General features: G+C 46.5%; 1 protein-coding gene across 1 annotated transcript in view; it reads left to right on the forward strand.

The window, feature by feature from the left end:
- dtn (transmembrane protein 132C dtn) overlaps positions 1-14,901 on the forward strand; it is a 577,141-nt gene that overhangs the window by 142,530 nt on the left and 419,710 nt on the right. The gene's annotated exons all lie outside the window — the stretch shown is intronic.

The following is a 14,901-nucleotide window of genomic DNA, read 5'->3' on the forward strand; positions in this document are numbered from 1 at the left end:
TTATCCAATTTCTCTTGGTCCTTCGGAGCGGATTCCGGAGAAGAAAAGCGGCGGAAAATCAAGCAGCGCGTGTTCCCGGGCGCCGTCTTCCACCCCCGAGGGGCGATCGGTATCGTCCTGGGCCCCTTTCCAAGACCCCCCCTTCCCCCCGCGGTCACACACACCACTCTACCCGCTCAAAACAGACGCTACCCTTTTCGAGGCATCCTCCCGCGTTTCCTCCGCATTGCGGGCTCCCCCATAACTGTGCCCTTTTTCCATTGCCCCTGAGACATTGCCCCGCCCGCCGGAAGAACTGCGACACCGAATTAATACGCTTTAATTTGCACGAACACTTAAGTGGGGAGCGTCGGGCGAGGGAGGGGGGCATGGGGGGGCGGCTAGGAACATCACCCCTGCCGATTGCCGCCTGGTCACGGCCTTCCGTGCCTAGTTAAGGTGCCATGAGGAAAACACAGTGAGGTGTCTCTTTCGTCCTTCGAGAAGTGCGCCGTAAAACTGCAATGAGAGTGGAATGCAAGGTTTGCATGAAAGTTACCGCGAACAATTTTTTCTTGAAGTGCATTGCGTGAAGTGCTGGATCCTAACATAAATAAATAAATAGGAAATACTTATACTTGGATGACAATGAATCCAAAAGCATCTTACAATAATTTAATTGCGTAATCAATTCCCCACAAACTGCAGTGATTGTATTTATTATTCTTGGACATTCCAGATTTAAGGTCTAGCGGTTTAATGGGAATAGGAATTCATGAAGGACATTTCTGAATTCTACAGCCATTTCATTAGAAGTAGAGCGGATATTTCTCGAGACAACTTGTTTGATTAGTTTACATTAGTTACGATTTTATTTATATCCAATGCATCGTCATCTGTCCAGTTATACCCCTAAATGCGAAGGGCAGAGTTATCGCTATCAAGGACGGTGAGGGATTACAGCAGGGCAATGGAGGACAATGACCCTTTACATGACACCTGATTGCCATTCTTTCCTATTTTTACCCTTTCCTGCTGGTATTAGACCTTCGTAGAATTGATCTTTAACTTCCCATTATAGTTCGCTACCACGCATTTCGCTCGGGGTAATATAAGCTTCTAAATATAATATGAGCTCAGGGAGTCTTAAGTTTTTTGTTTTACGCGCATTATCTGATTATAATGTTTCTTATTATGCGGATAAGAGTATCCGAGAATAAGAAAATAAAAAAGTGGCCCCGCTGGTCAAAATAACACAATTCGTTTAATCCTCTCTTATCTAATGATTCCTGGAACGTGCAAATGTATACATCTGCAAGCTCCTCAGATCTGAAAGTCAATGAACGAGTGGTCGTGCTGATTGCTTGGTGCTCGTGGGAGCACCAAGGGCCTCGACAGTGTTTGCGGCGAAAGGAGAGAGGCGGAAGTAAGCGACGAGGAGGTCGAGTGGCGGACGACACACGGCGACCGGTCCAGTCAGCATCCAGAAAGAGGAAGGGAAAAGGGGAGGGGCGGGTTGTGTGAGAAGGCGAAATAGGCACAGCAGTTACTTCAACCGATTTTCAAATGACTGCGAAGTGTGTCTATGCAATCGCGAGCGACTATCACAAGTGGATAAGGCAGGATGAAACAACTGCTGTCAGGAAGTGCTCACACTGATCAACGTTGTCGAACATTTTAACCGGCACATTTCAACGTTTCACCGTCATTCATCAGACGCATTCACGATTCACTCACAGGAAGTGGTTGAAAATGGCTGAATAAAGATATTTTTAGATGGGCCAAAAAGATTTTTTAGAACACGTCAATAAGGTAACCTTCCTGGGAACATCATCAACAGAGATTCGATTCCTCAAAAAATTCACTCCGAGATCACAGCGTCGTGGTAATTGCATTTTAATCTAAAACTAAACATCCCCGCATTCCTCTCTTTGCTCCTCTTCGCTTCCCCCTGGAACAATCGCCGCGTTGGGAAGGGGGGGACCGGGATCTCACCAGGGGGGGGGTGGGACAGGGGCGTTGGCGCCATTCGACCGTGGATCATTAAATGGGACCATCGGGCGCTCAATTCAAAGTCGGCCAGTCTAATTGGCAATTTATGGCCCCGAAACCAGAAACCCTGCCCCCGCGAGGGGCGGAATCTGAGTGGCGCGGAATCTTTTCAGCACGCGCGTGCACTAAAATTCAAATAATCACTCTCCCATTGCGAAAATCGAACTCCATTCGCAAAAAAGGGAAATAGAAACCGCATATCTGAGGCTTGAAACGTGCCCGCGACGGCGGACGGATAGAACGGCGGCCGGAACTGCGGATGGCTCTGCAATCGCGGCCAATGGGAGCGGGGTGGGGGGAGGGATAATCGCTCCCTTAAACATCCCTCGCTCTTTCTTTCGCGGGATAGTTGGCCTTAACTTGAATAGCTCATAAAAAGTAAGGATTCATAAAATGAAAACTTGGGTATTGTAATGAGAGGGTCAAGGAGCTTCGTTATTTCACGGTAGTTAGGCCCCATCTAGAGTACGCTGCAAGTGTATGGTATCCTCATGAAGTAGACAAAACTTGGAAACTAGATCGAGCGCAACTTAGAGCAGCTAAGTTTGTGAAAAGTTGTAATGATCAAGGGAGTAGTGTCACGACACTAATGGAAGAATTAGAATGGGAGCCACTAGTTGACCGTTGGCTTAAACACAGGTTAAATTTACAGCGTAAATTTGTGGTAGGTCACTTGTCTGAAGAATTTCAAGACACGTAACAGGCCCCGGCTTACTACGGTAGATGAGATGGCGTGGGTAAAATCAGGCAGATTTATAGTAGAACGGATACATTTGAAATGTCGTTTTCTCTTCGAACCATTAGACATCTAAATAGATATGACAGCAATCGTTTAGGTGATAATTATGATTGGTAGATTACGATTAGGTGATAATTATGATGATAATTACGATTTGTCGATATCCTGCATGTTATTCTTTTTATTTCATAGACCCATCTTTTTTAACAGTTCCACGGCATGATTTGAATATGCGTAACCTGTTATTGAATATTATTGCATGTAAGTACTTTATTTCGAGTGATAACATTTTTCGAGTGCATGATCAAACTAATATTCGAAATTGAGAATGCATGACTTGAGACCTAACACCCCCCGCCACCCACCTTTGCGATGGCTTGATTGGGTGAACATTTGAAACAAGCTTATGTTTGTAGACTCAGAAAGATAAGTGAGTCATTGATAAGCAAATGAAAATTCCTACACAGAAAAGGCAGTCACGCTGAAGCTGTTAACGAATGTCATAAACTTTCAAAATCATACAACCATTTAATAATAAACATTCATGACATTCTTCACTTTGTTTAATCTCCACCGATTTCAACGTAAAAATCAAGTAATTCACAAGAGCATGGGGAAGTAATGGCGCGTTTGTTACTCGCAAACCGTTTCATGTATTGAAAAACGTGTGGAGTACTACAACGAAGTTAATTTCAATATGCCAAAATTCCAACATGTTAACCAATACTCAATTTCTTCTTCATCAATTCCTTCAATACTTGTAAAAAAAACACGTGAAAATGAGTATCGTAATATTTTTTAATTATTTTAAGAAGATACCAGAGAAATCTAGTGCAATAGATTTTACAGGAACATGTTCCAGAATCTAAAAACGTATTTCGTAGCCCATTACGACCAATAAGTCTCTACTTGAATGATTAACTGGGAACTAACTGGCGATGACTGATAACGGAGAGGCTTCGTCCTCCATGAATTACGCAGAAGTCTCCGAGATATATGTGCGTATAAGTATCCCCAAGGCGAGAGATATGTCATCGATTGATGAGAATAAAACCTAATGAGATAATCTGATCTTACTTTGCCCAGGACCGAATATTTTTCAGGAGTAATTAGCTGATGACATTGGCTGTTATCTGGGATATTATCAAAGCACTAAAGGTGACAAGGCACTTCCAGGATGATATCGGAAAATTACAGCCAGCATAGCCAGCAGATATGCGAAATTACAGTCAAATTATTTCTCAGCAACTAATGACTCCTGAAAAATGTTCAATCTTGGGCCAAGTATGATCAGATTATCTCATTATGCTTTATATTTTCTTCAATAGATGACATACAAGATTTGCATAAAAGGTATCGGTAAAAATTTGTTACTGACACCTGCCTGAAGTACTGTTAAGTGTGCGCATGATCGCAGATCGCATAATGACATCAATACAAGACAGTGACACTGCACACACACCATTGTAACCAGTGAAAATGCGAAGATCAGGCCAGGCGATGCGAAAGATCCGCGCTAAACTCGTTCTCTTTGTAGGGACGACCAAAAGCAGTCCAGAGTGTCTGCTTGCAAAGACCTTCTGCAGAGGCATCGCGACGATTCCCCAACCCCCTTACAGTCCCGACTTGGCACTAGCACTCTATTATTCCTATACCCTCGACAAGTGAAATCCTTCCTTCCTCAAAGGACCCAACCCTGTCGTCAAAGAAGCTTACTCGCTTGTACCCGTGAGGGCCTACCGCGTACCAGAGAGCCTTCGAGTCGTGGAAAAGCCGCTCTGGCAAAAGTATGTCGACGCTCTCAATGTATTGGATGTACTTTAAAGATATTTGAGGCATTATATCAATATCTGAAAGAAATCTATTTTTCCGAAAAATTTCCCGATACTTATTAACGTACCATGCGTGTCTGCTGGCCTCAGGGAGAATTATGCATTCCGGTGGTCCCATCGGCAGGACACTCGCAAGTGGAAACCGCATCGGCCGTTTCGGCCGATGCGTCTGACTATTTCAGACTATCATTCCTCCCGGAACCAGAGAAAAGAGTTGTAATACCAACCAGTGACATCCGTCACGTTCCGCGATTAGCCCTAGGAGGTCACAGCGCAGCATGAGACGCCAAAGTGTGACCGACGCGGAGGCAATCTTTAACAAGAAAAACATTTCTTTTTTGAAGCAATGTCCAAGTGAAACCGTGGGAAAATGGACGCGCAGTGCCGTCTTGTCCCCCGGTTCGGAGGACGAGACGGCGCTCTGCGAGTGGAATGAAGCGTGGTGACGAGAGCGCCATTCAACCCATGAATCCTCAAAGAAGGGATCTCGGTGCAGGTACCCACGCTCAAGTTCCTTGCGTAGTAAAACTCTTATTTCGCGTGGACGGCCGTCTTGGGAGCAGTACCACTCACACCGACGAAGCACCCGAGGACCGAGAAGAACGGTTAAAAATTGATCCGGAACCTCGCCTTCGTCAAAACTCGCTGACAATACATCACTGCCCCTTCAAAGGCCCCTTCATCTTTTCTCCCCTTCGCTTTTCTCCAAACCGGTTATTTGTAGACGACGCGCAAAAAAAGACGGAATCAAAGAATTGAAACACGTCTCCGTCTTTCTCTCCCCCTCTGCAGAAATCTTGACGACAACATTTATTTTTCGCGGCATTGCGAAGATGTGACGCGCAGGGAATTCATTATTCAGTCGAAGCTAGAAAGTTGCCTTCCTCCTTCCGATGTTATTACGATTCCGGCGCCTCCTTAAACTTTCAAAAGAGTAGTCGCCCCTCCTCTCCCTCCTACAAGGAACCCATCAAAAGGCTCTCTCTCCCATGGAATCCGGCCACCCCTGAGTCCACCCCTCCTCCCTCACCTTCCCGTCGCCGGCACTAGTCAATTCCTCGTCTCGGCGAAGTCCTTGCCGAAATAGGTCGAGGCCCTCCCTCCAAGAGGGCCCCCCTTTGCCATTCATCCTTCCGAACTCAAAACTCTCGAATATTCACTCGAATGCGAATTTCATTTTGGCATTTCACCGCGTTGACATGGAGACAAAACCCCGATTTCCCCCCCCCCCCCCTCCTGAGGGAAACTTTGAATAATGCCTCTTAAATTTCATTTCCGATTTACTTGAGACAATTGAGAGTGGCGTCCCGTGCGTGTGTGTGGCCCGAATGAACGCGGCGACGCCTGAGTTGAACTATAAAATGCCATCGACAGTTATGCTCATCATAATCGACATTAAAACGTACATCCATTATGTTTCTATTTATTGGGAAATATTTCATACGTTCAAGCTTAAATAAAATATTGATTTGAGACCCGAGCAACAGTTTTGAAGGCGAAATTCTGCGTCGGATTACTGAGCGTGAGATGTGTTTCGATTTGAAAGGAACATGCTCACTAAAATAATTAACGACTGTAAGTGCGAGTCTCAAGAAAAGAAAATAAGGATTTCACCAGAAGACGGTGGAATTGGGAACTATACACATAAGAGTTCATGTCCGTGGCAATTAATGCGACTTGCGAGTACCAACAACGAAGTAAGACCCCGGTCCGATGAGACCTTGGTGGGGGGGGGGTCACGGGGGGGACGAGCAAGTCCCCTTGGCCTTGAACCTCGTGGCAGGGGATGGTGACGCCGATGTACTTCCAAAAGGGCTCTAACGAGAGCAACGGCTCGCGAGCAAATGGCCGCTAAGCGACGACCACTTGCGACGAGGGAGAACTTTCATTTGCTGCGGCGAGTGGAGAATGCTTCAAGTCCAACGCAAAACACGTTGATCAGAGATCCCTTTCAAACATTTCGTTATGAGCTATTCTCATGGGAAGAATAAACTCTGCATATCATCTGTAAAAAAGGAATACGAAGGAAAGTAATGACAAGCTGAGAAATAACTGAGAAAATTTAAATTCCGTTATTGCATCCAGGAGAGGAAGAAAGATGAAATTAATGATCCCATTTGGTGAAGGAATACTTTGAATTCTTCATTTAAAGATTTGAAAACAGTTAAATTTTCCACCATGTAGAAATGTTCATTACGGCGCGTGTTTCGACTCATTCAGCCACCACTGCACTGCGGAAGTTGGCTCCTACCCTCTGGGGAATGCGGATCGTTCGTTTGCAAAACCTCAATAACGTGACCTCGTTACGTTCCGTCATGAAACTGTTATTGGAACACCGCTAAGCCATCAAATTTTGCGTGAAACTGGGAAAAGCCGGGAAAGAGACTCATCATGTGCTCAAGTCAGTTTATGGTGATAATGCCATGAGTAGATCGGGTGCTTTTGAGTGATGCAAGTTGTTTCTGGAGGGCAGAGAATATGTTGAAGACGCCGAACGTTCAGGACGATTTTATACCTCAAAAATGAGGAATATCTTGCTAGAGTGAAGTCTTTGTTGGACACTGATCACAGATAGAGTGTTTATATGGTTACTGATGAACTTGGTATTCCTAAAAGTGATGTACATCGACTTTTGAGTGAAAGCATGAGAAAGGTGTGTGGGCGAAGTTGGTGCCGCGACAACTTTCGGAAGAAGAACAAAAGGAAACTCTACCGTGTGAGTGAGGATACACATTTTTTAGTCAATGCCCCGCCAGACTTCTTCCTCTTCCCCCGCCGTCTCAAATTCGTGCTGAAAGGACGTCACCACGGTTCGGTGGAATCGTTACAAAAGGCCGTGACGAGGGTATTTAGCAGCATCCCTGGCGCTGCCTTCCGGAAGGCGTAAGAGGTGTGGAAAACCCTTGTCTGGCAGCGGTGTGTGGACGCCCAAGGGTGCTGCTTTGAAGACTTGTGAAGAGTTAATTTATCAATTCTCACAATCAATTTTTTTTAATTTAATCAGTCCTTCTAATTTTGGGACAGACCTTCTATAATATGACATGAGGCTGGATGACTAATGAGTGAAAACAGTTTTAAATATACGTAACTGCGTTGATCGAAAAGTTTAACACGGAATTCAAAAGAGCCAACTCCACTCGAGTCTAAAGGAATGCTAGAACGGTGCGAGGGAAGCTCAAGGCGGTAGCATTAGTGATTCCTTGCGGTGGGACTCGAGCGCCTCCGATCCATCTCAATCGTGACTCCCGTGCCCTCGCTCCCTTCCTTCCGCGGCGAGCAAAAATCCCGATCGGAAGAGTTCGCATGTTGCGTGACGCAATAGTTCCAGTCGAGTATTGTCCCGCCTTTCGGCGTGTCTTCGACCCAAGCAATCGTTCCCAGGTCCTTCATGGGTAAGGGTCGCCCCGGCGCAAGTCAAAGGGTCCTCGGGTCCTAGAATTCCAAACCCTAGATTGGAATGCACATTCTCTATTGAAAATAACCCTTTTGAAAATCTGACGTGGACACTTATTTATGTTTTTTTAGATTTATTTCCACCGCCCCCCCATTGTATTCAACCGAGGCCAAAGGGTGGAGAGGCCTCGAGACTGGGAATTGCTCTCTGACTGAAAAACCTTTGCCTTTGCTCCTCGCTCGAGAGTTGTTTTAACGGCTTAGTTCTCCTCCACGCTAAATACATTCTCTCCCGGCATAAATTCGCCCTCGAGTCTCTCAGCGGATGGCCGGCCCCTCCTGAAACTCGCTCAAAGGGAACCCCTTTGGTGTGCGCGCGTCTGCCGCCAGAATCCTCACCCCCTTAAAACGGGAGAGTCTCTCTTAAAGCGCTCGGCTAATATTTTCCCTCGCCCTTCCCCCGATCCACCCCCGCCCCGCCCTCACGCACGCCTTTGTGCTCATCGGTAGGGCCCTCGGAGCCCACAGAAGGCCTCAGCCACCCCTAGCACTGCCGCGCGTGAACAATTCACTCACTCTCCGAGGGGTCGGCGTGATGATAATTGCCGCTTGGCAACGGTCCGATCACGCCACTCGCGTCCCTCCCCCGCATCACCCTCTTCCTTTGTTTCGGGGTCCGGAATGCTTTCGTCGCATTCGAGGGTTATTATCCTGATGATCCTCACCCATTGTCACTTTGCATATTAGCAAGCCACCGCCTCTGATCTCATATGTTAATGCTGCGCAAAACGTGCCGTTCCGGCCACTTTGCACAAAAAAGAAGAATACCAGGCAAGCAAATCAATGCTGTTAAATTGTTTAAATGCAAATTATCCACGCGTCAGACCGGTGCAAATTATTACGGAAGTAATTAACACCGAAAGAAGCCGACCCATGAGAAAAGTATTAAAATTAAGTATATTACGATGGTGTATCAATTGAAATCCTTGAAATTTCACTAACATTTCAAAATGATGTCCCACTGTCAGTGCTGTTAGATGGCAATAGTGATAGCCATGGTTCGATGAGTGTCTCACAGTTAGCAGCACGATGTCAGAAAGCATCGATATGGTGCAACAATAGTGTAAAGATGGCTGCTGAATTTGCAACATGCACCACAGAGGAAGGGCATACGATATATACTCTCATTCGTTTTAATGAGTAGTTAAGAGGGGAGGAGCATTGAAATTCGTGAATCAATTAATGTAAATTGGCGATTCATCTCAGCCACTCCAACGAATTCGCACGTGAACTGGGCAGATCCTAAACAGCATTTCTTCTCCAAGAGACCGACTCCCCTCGACCAGGTCAGGCACACCAAGTGCAAGTGACACCACCGGCCTAAATATAGCAGTTAAAGCCATGGTACTTCACGTACTTCTGGAGTTATCGTCAACTTTCAAAGTGATGTGATTCTTATTTCTATTGTAAATCATGGAGGGTACGCGTCAAAGTAATACAAATCAGAATCTTTGATATTCAAGAAATTACGAGGGCATTAATGATGTGAGTTTCAAGATTTTTATTTGGCTGTCCTATGTATTGCAGACTAAGATTTTATTGGATACTTTTATGTTTCAATGTAGTACTTGTAATGACAAAATATTACTCTAACATTAATGATGAAATAAGCGCGTCTCGGTTTTATTTACGTCCCAAGTTTCTCCATTTCGAATTCATTTTGATCATAATACGATGACATTCTTCTGGCCGCCATTAAAAATTGGATCGATGAAGTATAATCCTTGTTCAACATACATGGATAATAATTGTGACCCTTAAACGTGAATTTCGATTGAAAATATATTGCCGCGTAAAACCCAAGCGGAAAAATCTAATTTTCCTTAAGTTTAGTGTTTTTGGGCTTCCGCATAGACTCAATGAAGAGTCGCCTGTATCTTAATCTGATTAATGTTCTTTCATAGAATATATATGAGACATTCTAGCATGAGTGGAGTGTATTTAGCGCAAGTCCATGAGTGCGATCGTTGACACCAACGTATTTTAGGCCGCTGCGTTTCTTATCCCCTACTCACCCATATTTGTATTATAACCTATTCCGATGACCTAGAGGTGTAGAGGGCATACCTGTTTCATTAGTCGTCAATAGTTGCAATAATTTCAATAGTTTCCATCACTGTCTTTAGGCAGTTGTAGAAGTTTTGCAGGGCTTCATTCGGATTTTGCGCCCATGTCCTTAAGTCGTGTGGTCTTAAAAAGGTGCATGCCCCGCTCTTGGAGCATTCGCAGATCGAAATGGCATTTCCGAGCGTCAATTGACCCCGGGGTGGCGTTTGAGGGGAATGAGGGGGAGGGTAGTCGCCTCGCCACGCAGGTGACCTCCCAGCCGCCCTCAACAAACCTCAAAGATGTTCATCGCAACCGTACAGCCGTGGCATTCTTTTTACATTCTGCTGTGCCCCGAAAATTTCCAGCCATCGTCCATGATGTAATACCAAAATTACGTAGGAACTTGCACAGCCCATTACAAATTGACCAAGCTTCAACTCACTTATCTCCACCAAAACCAAATTACCACTGCGTGTTTCATAATTACGTATCAGATGACCATTTCTCCCAATGATAATGTTGCGCGCCATTAAAATAGCACCTGCATTTTTGCAAATACAAGTTTTATTCGCCAAATTTATTCTTTTCCCTCGTTAAAACTACACCAATGTCTCTCCTAACCTCCACTTCCCGCACACTTAACCTGCTCCAATTTCTTTGATTTCTTCCTTCCTGATCACGCGTTTAATTAAGCCTTCCTACTTCTAGAAAATTGATTTCTTATGGTTCTATTGGGATTAATCTGCATTCGCTGCCTCGCCCAGTAATGCATTCAACAATAAGTGATTGGTCGATCACGTGAAACGCTCACCGATTCGCCGCTCACTTTAATTCCCTACTTTAAGCCCTTCGACGTTTCTACCGCTTTCAAGCTGAACAGGAGCGGCGAAAATGGGAGCAACCCTTTTCGACTGAACTGCTTAATACAAATGTCGAAGCGCGGAAATCAGTCAAGTACTGCAATATAAAATTGTAGAAAATTACCGAGTGTTTTTCAAACAGCACAAGTGAATTCCACCGCGTCACAGCGCCTGCAAATGACCATTCCTCATCCCCTGTCTGGCCATCACCCTCCACCCCACCTCTCCCCACTAACCCCCCCCCCCACCCCACCTCTCCCCACTAACCCCCCCCACCCCACCTCTCCCCACTAACCCCCCCACCCCACCTCTCCCCACTAACCCCCCCCCCTACCCACACACACGCACAAACACCTCTTGCCACCCGATTCATATAGGCATACAAGGTTACATACATAAAAAGCATCAGTAACAATGTTTTCCTGGCGTGTATTATGTGAAGTACTGAATTCAGACTGTGTCGGTTAAGTGTGTTCGCATGATCGCAGATCGTATATTTGCACTAATAAGATGACAGTGGACACCATATTCACTGAAAATTTGGCAACGCGAAAGATCTTCACTAAACTCGTCCCGAAATTCTTTGGACGGACGGCCAAGAGTAGAGTCTGCTTGCCAAGACCTTCTGCAACGACATCACGACGATTCCCCAACCCCATTACAGTTCCCCAACTTGGCAATAGCAGATTACTATTTCCTGTTCCCAAAAGTGAAATCCACCAGCCATCAAAGGACACCACCACCATGGTAGTACCCTAAGTAGTGCCGTCAAAGAAGCTTTCACGCTTGTACCCTTGAGGACCTTCCGCCTCCCAGGGTGGAGCCATCGAGCCGTGACAAAAACCGCTGGCGTGAAAAGTGTGCCGACGCTTATAAGAACTACTTTGAAGAACTTTGAGAGGTATTGTACCAATAACTAAAATACATATATCTGATTACCCGATACTTTTTATACACACCACGTACGTTTCAAATTAGTATTCTGTCCCTCTCCCCCCCTGGGTGAACTTCCTAATTCCGGATTCAGATCACATCATTCTATTAAAAACACTATTTTTGATAGTAGTATACATTCTGCTGTTTAAACCTCCCTACCTCCCCTTACTAGAGAGGTTTTGAATTATTTGCGAAATCATAGATATTCGCGGGTCTTCTCTCCCGGACCCACTGAGTCCCGGACGGGCGTTCCCACCCGGCGGGTAAACATCCCCCAACCACTCCCTCCCCCCCCCCCGAGGCCAATCAGTCCCTCGCAACCGCGATGTTTACCCCCGTCAATGCACCCCCACCCTGTACCCACCCCCCTCCCCCGGCTCGTCCCCCGTCCCATCACCCCTCGCACGCACCATCGTGTAAATAATCAACACGCGATCTCACTGGCTATTGTTTTACCATCGCAACTCAGTGCTGCCCTCTCTAAAAAGGTTATTTCGAACAAGTGACAAGCGGGTAGCCGATTTCGGACTTAAACAGAGCCGCGATAGTCTCACGAGAGCAACCGTCCATTTCTTCCTTCAAACCAGAGTTATCACCGCGGAGGTCGGTTTGATAGGTGAGGACAGTGCTGCTAAACACAACAGGGCGCACGAAAGTCACACATTCATTGCCTGAAAAAATCACTAGCTGCTAGGGTGAAGGTGATTAGTCCCCGTATATCGAACCCGGTTCCTCAGGTCAGTAATCCAACGCTCTAGCCACTGGACTGCCACGGCTCTTCACATTCATTATATGGTTTTCGATGCACAATGTTTTGCAAAGTGTAGAGCAATTAACGTTGAATCAATATAAGAATCTTTTATAATCGTTTCCATTCACTGTAGATGTTCTCCCTTGAACTCGCTACATAACTGAAATGGAAGTTATTTAGTTATGAATGTTTTTCCAATAAAAACCCTAGATCTTCGTCAGAAATTACTTTGATCCTTTTAAATTATTCGTTTGCATTTGTGCATTAACGTTCTCCATTTCAAACTCCATCCTTCGCAGGTTACAAAGCCGAACTCGCGCCCGCCGTGGCGACAGCCGGCGGCGTTCCGAACCACAAGTTACGATGGCTAGGACTCGCAATCCTGCGGCGACGTTCGCCCGTAGGGCGAAAGGTCGTCCTTAAGACGAGACCCGGCGAATGGAGGGCATTGCGAGACCTCATTTGCCGCCCACCCCTCTATGGATGGGCCCGCGGGGTGCGTCCCTAGTGGCCGTCCATTCCCAAGTGCGGCGAGCGAGGACAAGAAAGGGGTGAATTTCACCCCGTTTGCCCGGCCCTCCATCCCGCCCCGGGCCGGGGGAAGGGCCGTGCGGCGACGTGACCTCGGCGGGGGCGGTCCTGCGGAAGACAGCCCTCAACCCCCGCCACCCCCACACACGTACCCGCCGTTTTTCCGGATAAATTTGGAGAAGGAAAATCAAATTTCACCACCGAAAAACGGCGGCTCCATTGTCCCGCGAAACCATTTATTTCCCCTCCACCCATCCCTCAGTTCCTCTTCGCCGCCCCCACCCCCTCACTCACCACTCAAACAAAACACTCTCTCCCCCCGCCACCCCCTCCCCCGAAACCCTCTTCAGTCCCACTCGCCCCTAATAAATATTCAGCGCCGAAAAACATAATAGGAGCTCAGTAGAGTTTAAATTCCGGATATTACCATAATTTCAACCGTCAGTTTCGCCCTCCCGTGACCCCCATCCGACACCCCACCTCTCTTCCCCGTCCGTCCGTTCCCGAAAAATACAAAACCGCCCACCCCCAGCCACACCCCCGTGAACGTTGAACCCCTCCTCCCACGCCACCGCGATTCGAACTCACGGTCGGTCGAGCCATTAGAAGTTCCTCAGGCCTCGCCATTCACCCCGACGCACCCCAGAAAATATTAATAGTGTTTCACTATTCTCTTCGCCGCCAATTACACGAAGGGATGCCATTCGCGCGAGGGAAGGCGTGCGAGGGGGAGGGAGGGTGGGAGGCGGGGGAGGACGTCGTTATCCCCCTTCGTCCCTTCCATCGCCGGTTAGGGAAGTGACGGGGGCGTCATTTCCACATCCTCAAAAAGAGATCCGCCCTTACTCTGCAATCGAGGGCGACTCCAGGGGTAGATTTCGTCTCCTTTCGAAAAGCCAATGCTGCGGGCATTTCATTCAAGCCCTCCATCTTCGCCGCGAAATGTATGCATGGCTCTCGTGTATGTCTGATTAGCATTCACTTTTAATCATTTTATGCGACGGTTATAAAGAAAGTAACTTACGTTTCGGCCTAGCGTGGCGGTGGCTATGGGGGCTAGAGCCACCACCATCTTGGTGTGTCTAAACATCCCTGCCACACTCAGTACCACTCATCCTGCCGAGGTAGTGTGTGTGCAGACTGTGGTTCTTCTTCTACTTTGCTCACATTACGAAATGTTTAATTGTGCGCAACAATATGAAATCCCGCGAGTTTTGAAGTGTGATCTGTTATTGGGTTTTTAACTGGCAAATAAGCCACACCTCAATTGAAATTCATCGGCAACTTTGTGAAGTGCGTACGCAAACGGAATAATAATGAGTGAAAGTGGAGTATGGCAGTGATGCATTCAGTTTAAGAATGTCCACAGAACCAATTCTCACAATGAAGACCGCAGTGTTCGGCCTAGACATGCGACATTTGAGAACTGACGGTGAAAATCAACAGAAATTAATTCGTGGAAATCGCCGATTTACGATTGCGGATCTCTTGAGCTAGACGGGCGGGGGGGGGGGGGTGCAAACACAGAGCTGCCTTGACGGTTACACAGAATTTCATGCTGGTGTAAACAAGGGGTTAAAATGTAAGGCGGCAGATTTATTCAGAGGCGGAATTGAAAGCTTGTTTGTCATCATAATAAATGCCTACATTTGAATGGCAACTATGTAGAAAAATATATTTAAAATGAATTTCAAATGAGCATACTAAAACATAGTCTTG

The sequence above is a fragment of the Hetaerina americana genome, unplaced genomic scaffold, assembly GCF_022747635.1.
Source record: "Hetaerina americana unplaced genomic scaffold, ioHetAmer1.1.p SCAF_27, whole genome shotgun sequence".
NCBI lineage: Eukaryota > Metazoa > Arthropoda > Insecta > Odonata > Calopterygidae > Hetaerina > Hetaerina americana.